Below are 14733 nucleotides of genomic sequence, written 5' to 3'. Positions count from 1 at the left end.
GATTATTCCAGCTATTTTGGAGAAGGGGTAGGGATTTTGAGGATTTGGGCTACCACCCACTTTTTGGCCTTTTATGGTCAGCCTGAAACCTGGTCATAGCTCAGTAGCATGCTAATATATTACAGTGAGCATATAATGAGGCTAAAGGTCTACTGGAAGTCAAATCTTCTGTCATCTTGGACCTAGTTGGTTCTAACCAGTTTATGTTGTATCCACAATGGCTATGTCATTTTAAAATGCTCCCTTCCTTCCTGTTTCAATTTGGTATTAATTTTCATTTCCTTAATGCTACTAATTTGAAGCACTTTTCATATACTTGTTAGCCATTAGTATGTCTTCTTTGGTGATATGTCTATTGAAGTCTTTTGTCCATTTTTAAACTGGGTTATTTGTTTTAGTATTGAGTTGTAAGGATTCTTTATATATTCTGGGTACAAGTCCTTTATCAGATATTTGATTTATAAATATTTTTCCCCAGTCTGTGGCTTATCTAATCTTGCTTTTGGTTTTAGGTTTTCCTTTGTTTTTCTTCATTAATCCACCCACCAGCTCAATCTTCAGATGATTCGTAAATCAGCATTACCTCTGATTCAATGGGAAATTTTCCAAGGGAGAATTGAACTCCAGAAACTCCTACCTCTGGAGCCAATCTCAGCTGAGTTATAGCCCTTCTTACAGCACAGTGGCACCCATCACAACCTGAGGCAGGGTTCTTTTCTAAATTGTTGATATTTGTACATAGCAGACAATTTAGCAGAGTATGAAATCAAACCAGCAGTAGTGGATTGGCATATATTAAGAGCTTCACTAGTATATATTCTATCCCTCCCTGAGAGTAGATCACAGATTTATCATTAATAAAGCCAGAATTTTCTTCAGTCACTGGCTTCGAGTGCACAAGATCTAAAGCATATTTCCCAAAGATATTTCTTCCATGAATTCATATCATCTTTAGCAAAAGATATGAACCTTAGAAAACCTTCAATATCTCCACTTTAATCAATCAATTCAATGAACATTTATAGGGTGTTGTGCTAGGTACTAAGAGACAAACAATGAACAAGACAAGTTTCTGCCCTCAAAGAGCTTAAAGTGGACATATATACATACAAATAACTGTAATACATAGCTGTATGTATGTGTGGTAGCATAGAAATATTGGAGAAGGCTGCCTATAAAAAGTGGCATTTGAGCTAATCTTGACAAATGAGTTGGATATCAAAGGCAGAAATCGGGGTGAGGGCATTCCAGACACAGGGACTAATATGTGCAAAAGCATAGAATCTGAGGCTCCTGAGTAATGTCAACAACACAGCATGTATTCTGGAATAGTGTAGGATGCTGTCGTGAAACAGAGCTGGAAAATCAGGTAGGGAAAGGCTGTGAAGAGTCTTAAATTCAATCCATTAGAGGTTTATTGACCACCTACTGTTCCCAACATTGCTAGGTAATCTGAGGGAATGGTTCACAAATTTTTGTGTTTGTATTATCCCACAGTTACTATTCTATCAAAAAACAAATCTTCCTCTCAATTGTAATCAAATTCTAATTTTTATGAAGACATTAATGAATTCACAGGTACCATATTTGTTATTTATAATTAGTTTAAAAGACATTAAATGTGCAACATAGTGTACCTGATAGTAAATTTGTAACTGTGTATTTTTTAAAGATTAGTCTTAAAAATTATAATAATGGAAAATTTTAATATTTTATGATAATGTCCCAGATTGTCTATAAAGAAGGCCCACTTTTTTAGACATTGATAAAGTCCTCTCTTCGCATATTTTGCTAAAGAACACTTCAGACATGTTACTATGAGACTGATTTTAACAAAATCTATTAGATGTGTATCAACTAGTTACATACTATATTCATGGTTTTTTGTGAACCATTAGCTTTGTTTAAAAAGATGGCTTTTGTATAAGTACATTTCTGTTTTTGTGGGGGGAAAAAGGTGACTTTAAAACTGCCCCAGACAGAAAAACAATGGCTTGTTAGGAACATGTTTTGTGTTATTGTGAGTTACTGTTACTGTATTTGTTTATTGTAAAGGTGGTTGGTTAATATTCAGTGTACTTTACAATAAAAAGTAATAAAAATTTCTAAGTCCTGAAATTCAAGAACATCTCAATGTTGACGAAAAATTAATCAGTAGATCAAGAAAGAAATGGATAAACACCAAGGTCCTACTGGATAGCACAGGGAACTATATTCAGTATCTTGTAATAAACCATAATCGAAAAGAATATGAAAAAGAATCTATATTCATATGTATAACGGAATCACTTTGCTGTACAGCAGAAACTAACACAACGTTGTAAATTGACTATATTTCAATAAAATAACTTGAAAAAATAAAACAAAGTAAAAAAGAAAAAAGAAAAAAAAGGAAAGAAATGGAAAATTTTGAGCCAAATTTGACGATTATAGCCCAGGAACAGCATCTTATAAAGCTCTGAGAGGACTTCCCTGGTGGCACAGTGGTTAAGAATCCACCTGCCAGTACAGGGGACGTGGGTTCGAGCCCTGGTCCGGGAAGATCCCACATGCCACAGAGCAACTAAGTCCATGCACCACAACTACTGAGCCTGCGCTCTGGAGTCTGGGAGCCACAATTACTGAGCCCACGTGCCACAACTGCTGAAGCCCACATGCCTAGAGCCCGTGCTCTGCAACAAGAGAAGCGACCACAATGAGAAGCCCACGCACCTCAAAGAAGAGTAGCCCCCGCTTGCCGCAACTAGAGGAAGCCCGCATGCAGCAATGAAGACCCAACGCAGCCAAAAATAAATAAATAAACAAAGTTATAAAACAACAACAACAACAAAATCTATTAAAAAGAAAAAGAAAACTCCAAGAACTGTTCTGCCCGTTAGAAATCAAGGCACAGTTATATAAGTTTGTTGCTACAGAGGGCTATACATTAAATAATGTATTATTGACAGTTTACACAATCTAGATCTAAGCATCATCGTGGCCCCTTACAAGATCAAGAAAGAATGTTATCTTTTAAGGAGTTGTCTTGTTGATGCTAGGAGAATGTTGCTCTTTATGGTTGAGCAAGTATTTCTACCCATGGGGGAGGTTTGGTTGATGCCTAATGCAGACACACAATGCATAGTAGAGGGGGAGAGAGGAGGCCAAAGGGCAGAAAAAAGTATCTACTTGAGATGTTAAAAAGCAACTAATTTTCAAATAACCAATCTCTAATTCCATCACTCCTGGGTTCAAACATAAGCAGTTGTTGTTTTCTATATGCCTATTCCATAACCAGATTCAAGAATACTGACAATTACCTCATGTGATAAAAAGTTTAATTTTAAGAGTAGAAATTAGTACAAATTTTGCTGTTATAATAATTGTAAAGCACAAAGATAAATAAAATACAGTAGCATTATTAATAAACGAGATTGATAAGAGGTGGCATAGAAGTAGAAATCCTATAGGCTGAGCGCTTGAAATTCGTAACTACTCTTATGCCAATCTTTATTTGGCCTAATATGGCAGTGAACTGAATTAATTTTGATGAGCAGAGAGGAAGATGTTTTGATGGTTGCCACTCTCTTTTTTTTCTTCTCTTCCTTTTAAGGGAGCAAGAAAAATGTAGAGCAAAACAAACCATTTCTGTCCCAGGCTCTACCCCATTCACTGATTCTAGACTAACCAACTCTCAGGTAACAAGTATAAATGAATGACTTCACAAAGAATTACATAATACCTGAGTTGATGCAATAAGAGAAAGACGGTATGAAAAGATGGGGAGAAATATTGTCAATAGGATTTGCTATCCATAGACTGAGGGGAGAGTGAAAGAAAAATAGGAGTCACGAATGACTTAATGCTTTTGTTTAGCTTGTGCAAATGAAAGAATGAAATGGCACTTTACTGAGATCTAGGACAAGCAGGGTACAAATCAAGAGTTTGTTTTTTCAGTTTTGTTGTGATTAGTTAGGCAATCAAGTAGAGATGGAACTGATCAGTTGGATATAGAGCCTGGAATTCAGAGAAGAGGAAAGGGATATACATGACACACAGGGAGGGGATGTAGGTGAGGAGGGAAACAAAAGTTCAGAGAAGTAAGCCTGAGAGTGTTCCAACATCTATCTAGCTGTCAGGAAGAAGAGGAAGAGCCAGTAAACAAGACCCTGGTGCAACCAGTGAGTTACAGAGAATCAAGAGAGAGTTGTGTTCCAGAAGCCAAGGGAAGGTCTTGTTTAAAGAAGGGATGTTCACTGTTTCAAATGCTGCTGACAGGCCAAATACAATGAGAACTGGGAACCACTGTTTTGACAATAGCTGTGTGTTGTTGTTGTTTTTTTTCTGTGACCTTGGGCAAGTTAGTATTGTACTTATGCTCTGGACCCTGTTTTAAAATGGGGATGGACATCTATTAAGGCTGTTGGGAGGAATGACTAATAACATGATTGGGGTATAATAGAGGCGGGGCAGGTGCGGGGTTATTAGCAGTGACTGGTAGTGGTCCCGCTCAGCCATTGGTCGGCCATTGGTCACAATGGGCCCCTCCCGGAAGCAGACCACCGTTAGTGAGCAGGCATTAGGGAGCAACCCTTAGAAGGCTACCATTAGCAGTCCCAGCCAGCCATTGGTTGGCATCGCAATAGGCCCCTCCCACTCCCCTTCCTCTGTATAAAGGAGCCCGAATTGGGACTGAGGGAAGATTTTGTTGGGGGGGACACTAGTCTGCCATCTTCTTGATCTGCTAGCTTTCTGATTAAAGTCATTATTCCTTGATGCAACAATTTGTCTCCCGCTTTATCGGCCTGTGTGTCGTGCAGCGAGCAGAGTGAGCTCAGTCGCAGTTTTAGGGCAATGATGGGATCCTAAACAAAATAGAGGAGAGTAAGCAGAGGCCGCAGCATTGCCAGTTCACTTCAAGGAGTATTGCTACAGAGGGAAAAGAAGAAAAGGGACAGGAGCTAAAAGGACATAGAAGTTCAAGCAGAGGAGGATTTATCATGAAGCTAATAAAGCTTACATTTCAGGGCTTCTCATCTGCACCGGCTTCTTCTGTGGCCCTCGGAAGGGCCCTAACAATGTGTTTCTGTGAAAATATGTTTTTGTAAAATTTCCCAAGATAAAATATTTTAATGACAATGAACCAGTGTCTCCTTCCATTCTAGCTTCCCTCCATCAGGTGTTCTCTCCTTTTGTCTGGCTGCAGGCACTGCTGGTATTTGAGTAAAGGAGAGTTAAGTTAGGAATACAGGTAATTTGGGTCCATGTTTTGTTTTAACTCTGAACAACAAAAGTATTTTCAAGTATAACAAAAACAATGATTGCATTGAATTGAGAATTACATTCCTTCTTCTCTACCACTTAAATCCTGAAGAACTTGAGTGAGAAAAAATAAAACTACCTATCCAAGCCTAATGTACTGTGAAAATAGAAGTACCAAGAATTGCAAGTTTCTGGTCACAAAGTTATAAACCAATGCAGTTATTCTTGGCTCTAGATGCGTTAATTTTCATTTTTTGAAGAAATGTGTAATCATGTGAAGCAAAATTTGAGAAAGAATGTAAGGATTTAAAACAAGAAATGCTGTGAGATAATAATGAGACAGGCTAGGACCTGGAGCCTGAGACCCTTTACTCAGTCCTTGCACCTGGACAAATGTCTCCTTGAGCAACAGAATACAAAGAAACTATAAAGGACTAAAAATATCTGCACACATGCACAGTTCAGGCAGTTATGAACAATAGGATACAAAAGGCCAAAACCCAGCTGCTACTTTTGAGGTGCCAGGAGCAAAAGCAGGGTACTGCCGTGATCCCTGCACACAGCACCACCAAGAGGGTGGGCAGACCACCTAAGCCACGCCTCCGGCCCCACCCACAGATCAACCCCTACCCTCACCCCATTTAAGGAACCAGCTTACCCCCCCCCACCCCCGCCGCCAGGGATTGAGCAAGTGAACCTGTTACTTGTTTTCACTCCCTCGTGCTGCAGCAGTAGTCCTTATAAAGTCTTGCCTGAATTCCTTGTCTGGTCTCCTATCAATTTCTGTTGATTACAGAGTCCAAGAAACCAGGTCAGTAACAGTAAGGAAGGTGACTCAGCAAAATATGCGTCCTTTTGCAGTAAATGCCTACTCGGAGAACCAAACCTCTTCGTTAAATACAGTAAAATAGAAAAGAAGAAATTAGCAAGGAAGTTATATTTCCATTAGAATTTTTAAGACTTTCTGAAATAACTAGACAGCCACGATTTCTTTAATGTTAATTTGAACCACTCAGTGGCAAACCAGTATCTCTGTAAAATATAGTATTGTATGAACACTACAATTTGACTACAACTTTGTTGCAGGAAAATGGAGGGCTCAAGAAGATGGTCATGTCCCAGGTTTCAGGCGAGTGAGTCCATGGGGCAGGCCACCAAGTGAGGGTCCTTGGCCTCACGTAGGAAGGAATCCAAGAGCAAGCCACGGTAAAGTGAAAGCAAGTTTATTTAGAGAGATACACATTCCACAGGCAGAATGCAGTCCTCTCAGAAGTTGAGAACAGCCCTGGGCTGTGGGCGTGGTTAGTTTTTATGGGCTGAGTAATTCCATACACGAGTAGGAGGAATATTCTAACTATTTTGAAGAAGGGGCAGGGATTTCCAGGACTTGGGCCACCACCCACTTTTTGGCCTTTAATGGTCTGCCTCAGAACTGTCTTGGTGCCTGTGGGTGTGTTATTTAGCATGCTAATGTATTACAGTGAGCTTCAAGGTCTACCAGAATTCGAATCTTGCACCATCTTGGGCCTAATTTGTTCTAACTAGTTTATATAGTATCCTCAACAGCTGTGTCATTCTTTTAAAGGTTGTGCCCTGCCCCTTTTCCTCCTGTTTCAACTTGATGCACATTAAGTAGTAATAAATGTGAAACTTTATTTCCAGAAATCTTGAAATAAATTTTCATAAACTGCTGGATTTGTATACAACATTCTCCTAGTGTAATATACAAATACATGGTCGCTCAGCCTCTCCTAGAAGGACATGAGGGACACAGAGCTGCCACTTTCACAGGGGGCCCATATTTTTGTTGCTTACTTACTCTGCTTCACATTATAGCAAGGAGCTCCAAGACTACAAACATGGAGCAGAGTCTGTAACCTTAGAGAGGTTGCTCCCAAACTCACTCTCCTTTTCGTTGATACTCTTCTCCCTCCTTTCCTCCCAGTTCTCATCTTTTGTTTTGTACAGGCATTTGGGGGTGGGGGGGAGTGAATACTAACATAAATATATAAAAGAGCATAAAGTGAATGTCCCTTCCTACAAGTGGGCATCTTCAAGGAAATGCATTCCTGAAATCATGATCACTACAATAGGAGCAAGAGAATAAGACATCTGCATAGCTAGGTGAATTAATTTTGAAATTACCTTCACCTTGCAGTGGTGGGCTTCTTAAAGACTCCTCCATCTGTATGACACATGCGGATTCTCGATAACCTTACTCAAGTTGTTGCTTTTGGCGTCTCTTCCTTCTTTAGGACCCAATAGATGCATTCTTGAAACAGTTGCAAACCCACAGCTGATGTTTTCCATTTTAAGAATGTCTTTTCATTGTTTTCATTACAAAACAGCCTTTTTTTTTTTTTTTTTTTTTGCGGTAGTCAGACAAAAGCATAACTTCTTTTAGATGTATTTTTTCACTTCATAATGTTTTTCATCAGGAAAAAATGAAATCTGTGTTTCAATACTATTGGAGTCCAAAATAGACAACCAGGAGGTATGGATATTTTATCTCCTTACCCCACAGAATGAAAATACCCTCACTCATTTGCCCACTTTAAGTAATATGAAGTTTCTATGATTGTAGGTAATTCCACACAAAATTATTTGCCAACTCTAACAAAATATTACAAATAGATAAAATATTTTTGCATTTTTGTGTTTGTTCAGATACTTTGCAGAATTGCTGCATTAATTGTGGTTTATATTTGGGGGTTAACCAGACATTAGGGAGAAATTAAAAGCTTACAATAAAAGAAGGCAACTATTAGATTTCTTCTTCTACTCAGGAGAAAATGTTTCCTTCAGGGTCTCAACTATAATTGATTTGAATTCTGGCAAGTGATGCTGAAGGATGATAGAAATACTGATCAAAATTCACAGAAAGTTGGCAATGATTCAGTCTCTGAAAAAATATTATATTTGATACACACGAAAGACTATATATACAATATGTATGTAAATTACTGTGTAATAAAAGTCACCTACCAAAATAAGAACATTACCAATATTCATGATCTACCTACACCATCTCCCTATCTTACCAAAAATGGTAACCACTATCACAAATTTTTAGTGCATCGTTACATTCTTTTAAAAAAATTTTTTTACCACTTATGTATGTTATTCTTAACCAAAACATTGTTTCATTTACTTACTTTTGAGCTTCATTTTTTAAATGGTATAATGCAGCATGGATGTGCCAGCTATTTGTTTTTTTCCTCACTTAACAGTATAATTATTTTCTAAAATTTATACATGTTTTGCACATTATTATGTTTGTATTTTTGCCACTGTATAGCATTCCATTAGTACAATATATCAGAAGTTTTCTATTCATTCTCCTGTTAATGGCATTTGGGTTATTTCATGTTTTTCTTTTTATGTTTTGTGTTTAAATTGTCATTTAACAATTTAATAATTCTTAATTTTTCTTTCATAGTTGTGATTTTATTCAATCATGTTCAGATATTATGAATAATCTGTAAACAAATCTTTAAATTTAAGTACCAAAAATCTAAAGTCATCTAGGCCAAGATTAGGGAACAGTTTTCTTTAGAAGCAATTCTCTGTCTCCCTCACTATATCTATAAATAATGGCTTGGAGACAGACATTAAATAGTTTGAAATATTTCAGGCATGTTAAATGAATAACTGTGACTCCAAATTGCCATTTAGTTATACTTCAAGGTATAGGATGTGAAAACTGCCCTCCCTATCAAGACAGTCAAAACCTCTCAGATAAATATCCCCACGTTTTGGTTGTACAAAAAAAAAAAAAAAAAAAAAAAATAGCCAGCACGTGAATTCTTCTTTTAAAAAAAGTATGTACACACACACACAATTGGATGTGGTGGTATTCATTCCTTCCAAACATGTGATTTTAGAGCTATTTTTTAAAAACTTGCATTTACAAAGTAGGTGTTAAAAATATTTTTCTGGCTTGTAAAAAGTATACAGAAATCACCAAGACTTGGTAAATGATATTGATCAGACTGACGTCTCTCTCTCCTGCTAACTCTCCTCATTTCTACTTTCTTTAACTTCTGCAGGTTATTTGTCTTTAGTTTCCTGGATAGACATTTCAGCCTGTTTCCCTTTTGCTCTATTTTTTCATTTGTAATTTTTTGGCAGATGATTTCTTCTTTCTCACTGCCCTTTTGAGTTTGGTTTCAATGTCTTCAAGAATTAGTTTAGCTGAAAATCTTGCAGTCTCCTCTAGAGCTCTTCTTTTACTATCCCTTCAGCTAAACTGATCTTCACCTTGAGCTACTGTGGCAGTGGTTTGTGGTGGGGAGGGCAGGTGCCTGGGTGACTATGGCCACAGCACTGTGGGAAACTTTACAAAGCCAGGTTGCATGGTTGTTGCTGCTAAAATCATCCCTGTTTTGTTTGCTTTTACTTTATTTTATTCTCTCAACTGTTTAGTAAATTATACACTCTAATTTTATTCTTTGCTATTCTTTAAACCTTACTGTGATATCTAATTTAACACAATCTCATCTAATCTGTATCTTAATATTCCTCATGAATAACATAAGGAATTTAGAATACTTCATTTCTAAATATCTCTCATAAGAGCTGTCAGCTGTGTTCTTTTATAGATGATCTGTCTTTTCTCTCTGGCTGCTTTTACAATCTTCTCTTTTTCCTAAGTTAACTGCAATTTTACTACTATGTGTCTGCAAAATTCTCAGTCATATTGTAGCATATTGCCTCACCTCCATTCTATCTGCGCTTTCTTTCTGAGGCTGTGATGTAAGATCTTCTCATTTCCCCCCACATATCTTAACTTCTTTTTTTTTTTTTTTTCGCACACACACACTGTATTTTATTTTTACAAGAGATAAATAGACTGACACCAAGCATTGTACATGGATGACCACAACAAAAGCAACAATGATTGCAATTACCAAACATGAAACACACTCATACTATGTCATAATATTGACATTCAGTCCAGTAATCCTCCACTGTAACAGCTCCTTTACTTTGCAGTGAAAATTGATTTGTATATTCTTTGCCTCTGAGTCCTTGTGGGATTTTTTTTTTTTAATTCAGGCAGAAAGTCACAAAAATTATACTCATCCTCATCAGTTCACTCAGTCCCATGTAATTAATTTTTTTTTCATCTTGATCTTTTGTTAGCACTTTTATGAGTTCATCAGTTTTTCATTAGAGTTCTGAAAATGCTTATTCCTTCAGTTCAGCAGTACAGTCAGTTACCAGAAACCTGTGCTTGTCAGAGTCTTTTCCATGAATTTCTTGAAGATGAAACCCTTTTATAGGAACATATTTGCAAAAGCATCAGAGTACACCCAGAACTGTCTGTAAATGACAAAAGACTTAAAAATGACCACAGTTAAAGATGTGATGAAAGTTCATAATAATGCAGTTGACAAGAAAATTAGTTATTTCTGAGATATACATTTTGAAGTAATAACTAGGATTATTACTTATAACATTATACCAGAACATATAAGATTTTTAGAAATTTCATGTAATGTCTGAAACATTTATATTAACATATTTCCATACAAATACAAATATAAGATTTTTAGAAATTTCATGTAATGTCTGAAACATTTATATTAACATATTTCCATACAAATAACCCAATGAAAGTTTAGTATTAGTTCTTTTGTTTGTTTGTTTTTTTATACTGCAGGTTCTTATTAGGCATCAATTTTATACACATCAGTGTATACATGTCAATCCCAATCGCCCAATTCAGCACACCACCATCCCCACCCCACCGCAGTTTTCCCCCCTTGGTGTCCATATGTCCGTTCTCTACATCTGTGTCTCAACTTCTGCCCTGCAAACCGGCTCATCTGTACCATTTTTCTAGGTTCCACATACATGCATTAATATACAATATTTGTTTTTCTCTTTCTGACTTACTTCACTCTGTATGACAGTCTCTAGATCCATCCACTTCTCAACAAATGACTCAATTTTGTTCCTTTTTATGGCTGAGTAATATTCCATTGTATATATGTACCACTTCTTCTTTATCCATTCGTCTGTTGATGGGCATTTAGGTTGCTTCCATGACCTGGCTATTGTAAATAGTGCTGCAATGAACATTCGGGTGCATGTGTCTTTTTGAATTACGGTTTTCTCTGGGTATATGCCCAGTAGTGGGATTGCTGGGTCATATGGTAATTCTACTTTTAGTTTTTTAAGGTACCTCCATATTGTTCTCCATAGTGGCTGTATCAATTTACATTCCCACCAACAGTGCAAGAGGGTTCCCTTTTCTCCACACCCTCTCCAGCATTTGTTGTTTGTAGATTTTCTGATGATGCCCATTCTAACAGGAGTGAGGTGATACCACATTGTAGTTTTGATTTGCATTTCTCTAATAATTAGTGATGTTGAGCATCTTTTCATGTGCTTCGTGGCCGTCTGTATGTCTTCTTTGGAGAAATGTCTATTTAGGTCTTCTGCCCATTTTTGAATTGGGGTGTTTGTTTCTTTAATATTGAGCTGAATGAGCTGTTTATGTATTTTGGAGATTAATCCTTTGTCCGTTGATTCGTTTGCAAATATTTTCTCCCATTCTGAGGGTTGTCTTTTCGTCTTGTTTATGGTTTCCTTTGCTGTGCAAAAGCTTTGAAGTTTCATTAGGTCCCATTTGTTTATTTTTGTTTTTATTTCCATTACTCTAGGAGGTGGATCAAAAAAGATCTTGCTGTGATTTATGTCAAAGAGTGTTCTTCCTATGTTTTCCTCTAAGAGTTTTATAGTGTCCAGTCTTATATTTAGGTCTCTAATCCATTTTGAGTTTATTTTTGTGTATGGTGTTAGGGAGTATTCTAATTTCATTCTTTTACATGTAGCTGTCCAGTTTTCCCAGCACCACTTATTGAAGAGACTGTCTTTTCTCCATTGTATATCTTTGCCTCCTTTGTCATAGATTAGTTGACCATAGGTGTGTGGGTTAATCTCTGGGCTTTCTATCTTGTTCCATTGATCTATGTTTCTGTTTTTGTGCCAGTACCATATTGTCTTGATTACTGTAGTTTTGTAGTATAGTCTGAAGTCAGGGAGTCTGATTCCTCCAGCTCCATTTTTTTCCCTCAAGACTGCTTTGGCTATTCGGGGTCTTTTGTGTCTCCATACAAATTGTAAGATGATTTGTTCTAGCTCCGTAAAAAATGCCATTGGTAATTTGATAGGGATTGCATTGAATCTGTAGATTGCTTTGGGTAGTATACTCATTTTCACAATGTTGATTCTTCCAATCCAAGAACATGGTATATCTCTCCATCTGTTGGTATCATCTTTAATTTCTTTCATCAGTGTCTTATAGTTTTCTGCATACAGGTCTTTTGTCTCCCTAGGTAGGTTTATTCCTAGGTATTTTATTCTTTTTGTTGCAGTGGTAAATGGGAGTGTTTCCATAATTTCTCTTTCAGATTTTTCATCATTAGTGTATAGGAATGCAAGAGATTTCTGTGCATTAATTTTGTATCCTGCAACTTTACCATATTCATTAATTAGCTCTAGCTGTTTTCTGGTGGCAGTTTTAGGATTCTCTATGTATAGTATCATGTCATCCGCAAACAATGACAGTTTTACTTCCTCTTTTCCAATTTGTATTCCTTGTATTTCTTTTTCTTCTCTGATTGCTGTGGCTAGGACTTCCAGAACTATGTTGAATAATAGTGGTGAGAGTGGACATCCTTGTCTCGTTCCTGATCTTAGAGGAAATGCTTTCAGTTTTTCACCATTGAGAATGATGTTTGCTGTGGGTTTGTCATATATGGCCTTTATTATGTTGAGGTAGGTTCCCTCTATGCCCACTTTCTGGAGAGTTTTTATCATAAATGGGTGTTGAATTTTGTCAAAAGCTTTTTCTGCATCTATTGAGATGATCATATGGTTTTTCTTCTTCAATTTGTTAATATGGTGTATCACATTGATTGATTTGCGTATATTGAAGAATCCTTGCATCCCTGGGATAAATCCCACTTGATCGTGGTGTATGATCCTTTTAATGTGTTGTTGGATTCTGTTTGCTAGTATTTTGTTGAGGATTTTTGCATCTATATTCATCAGTGATATTGGTCTGTAATTTTCTTTTTTTGTAGTGTCTTTGTCTGGTTTTGGTATCAGGGTGATGGTGGCCTCATAGAATGAGTTTGGGAGTGTCCCTTCCTCTGCAATTTTTTGGAAGAGTTTGAGAAGGATGGGTGTTAGCTCTTCTCTAAGTGTTTGATAGAATTCACCTGTGAAGCCATCTGGTCCTGGACTTTTGTTTGTTGGAAGATTTTTAATCACAGTTTCAATTTCATTACTTGTGATTGGTCTGTTCATATTTTCTGTTTCTTCCTGGTTCAGTCTTGGAAGGTTATACCTTTCTAAGAATTTGTCCATTTCTTCCAGGTTGTCCATTTTATTGGCATAAAGTTGCTTGTAGTAGTCTCTTAGGATGCTTTGTATTTCTGCGGTGTCTGTTGTAACTTCTCCTTTTTCATTTCTGATTTTATTGATTTGAGTCCTCTCCCTCTTTTTCTTGATGAGTCTGGCTAATGGCTTATCAATTTTGTTTATTTTCTCAAAGAACCAACTTTTAGTTTTATTGATCTTTGCTATTGTTTTCTTTGTTTCTATTTCATTTATTGCTGCACTGATGTTTATGATTTCTTTCCTTCTGCTAACTTTGGGTTTTGTTTGTTCTTCTTTCTCTAGTTTCTTTAGGTGTAAGGTTAGATTGTTTACTTGAGATTTTTCTTGTTTCTTGAGGTAGGCTTGTATAGCTATAAACTTCCCTCTTAGAACTGCTTTTGCTGCATCCCATAGGTTTTGGGTCATCGTGTTTTCATTGTCATTTGTCTCTAGGTATTTTTTTATTACCTCTTTGATTTCTTCAGTGATCTCTTGGTTATTTAGTAACGTATTGTTTAGCCTCCATGTGTTTGTGTTTTTTACATTTTTTTCCCTGTAATTCATTTCTAATGTCATAGCGTTGTGGTCAGAAAAGATGCTTGATATGATTTCAATTTTCTTAAATTTACTGAGGCTTGATTTGTGACCCAAGATGTGATCTATCCTGGAGAATGTTCCGTGCACACTTGAGAAGAACGTGTAATCTGCTGTTTTTGGATGGAATGTCCTATATATATCAATTAAATCTATCTGGTCTATTGTGTCATTTAAAGCTTCTGTTTCCTTATTTATTTTCATTTTGGATGATCTGTCCATTGGTGTAAGTGAGGTGTTAAAGTCCCCCACTATTATTGTGTTACTGTCAATTTCCTCTTTTATAGCTGTTAGCAGTTGCCTTATGTTTTGAGGTGCTCCTATGTTGGGTGCATATATATTTATAATTGTTATATCTTCTTCTTGGATTGATCCCTTGATCATTATGTAGTGTCCTTCCTTGTCTCTTGTAACATTCTTTATTTTAAAGTCTATTTTATCTGATATGAGTATAGCTACTCCAGCTTTCTTTTGATTTCCATTTGCATGGAATATCTTTTTCCA

This window comes from Balaenoptera physalus, assembly GCF_965194825.1.
Source record: "Balaenoptera physalus genome assembly, chromosome: 1".
Taxonomy (NCBI): domain Eukaryota; kingdom Metazoa; phylum Chordata; class Mammalia; order Artiodactyla; family Balaenopteridae; genus Balaenoptera; species Balaenoptera physalus.
This window is presented reverse-complemented; position numbering follows the sequence as displayed.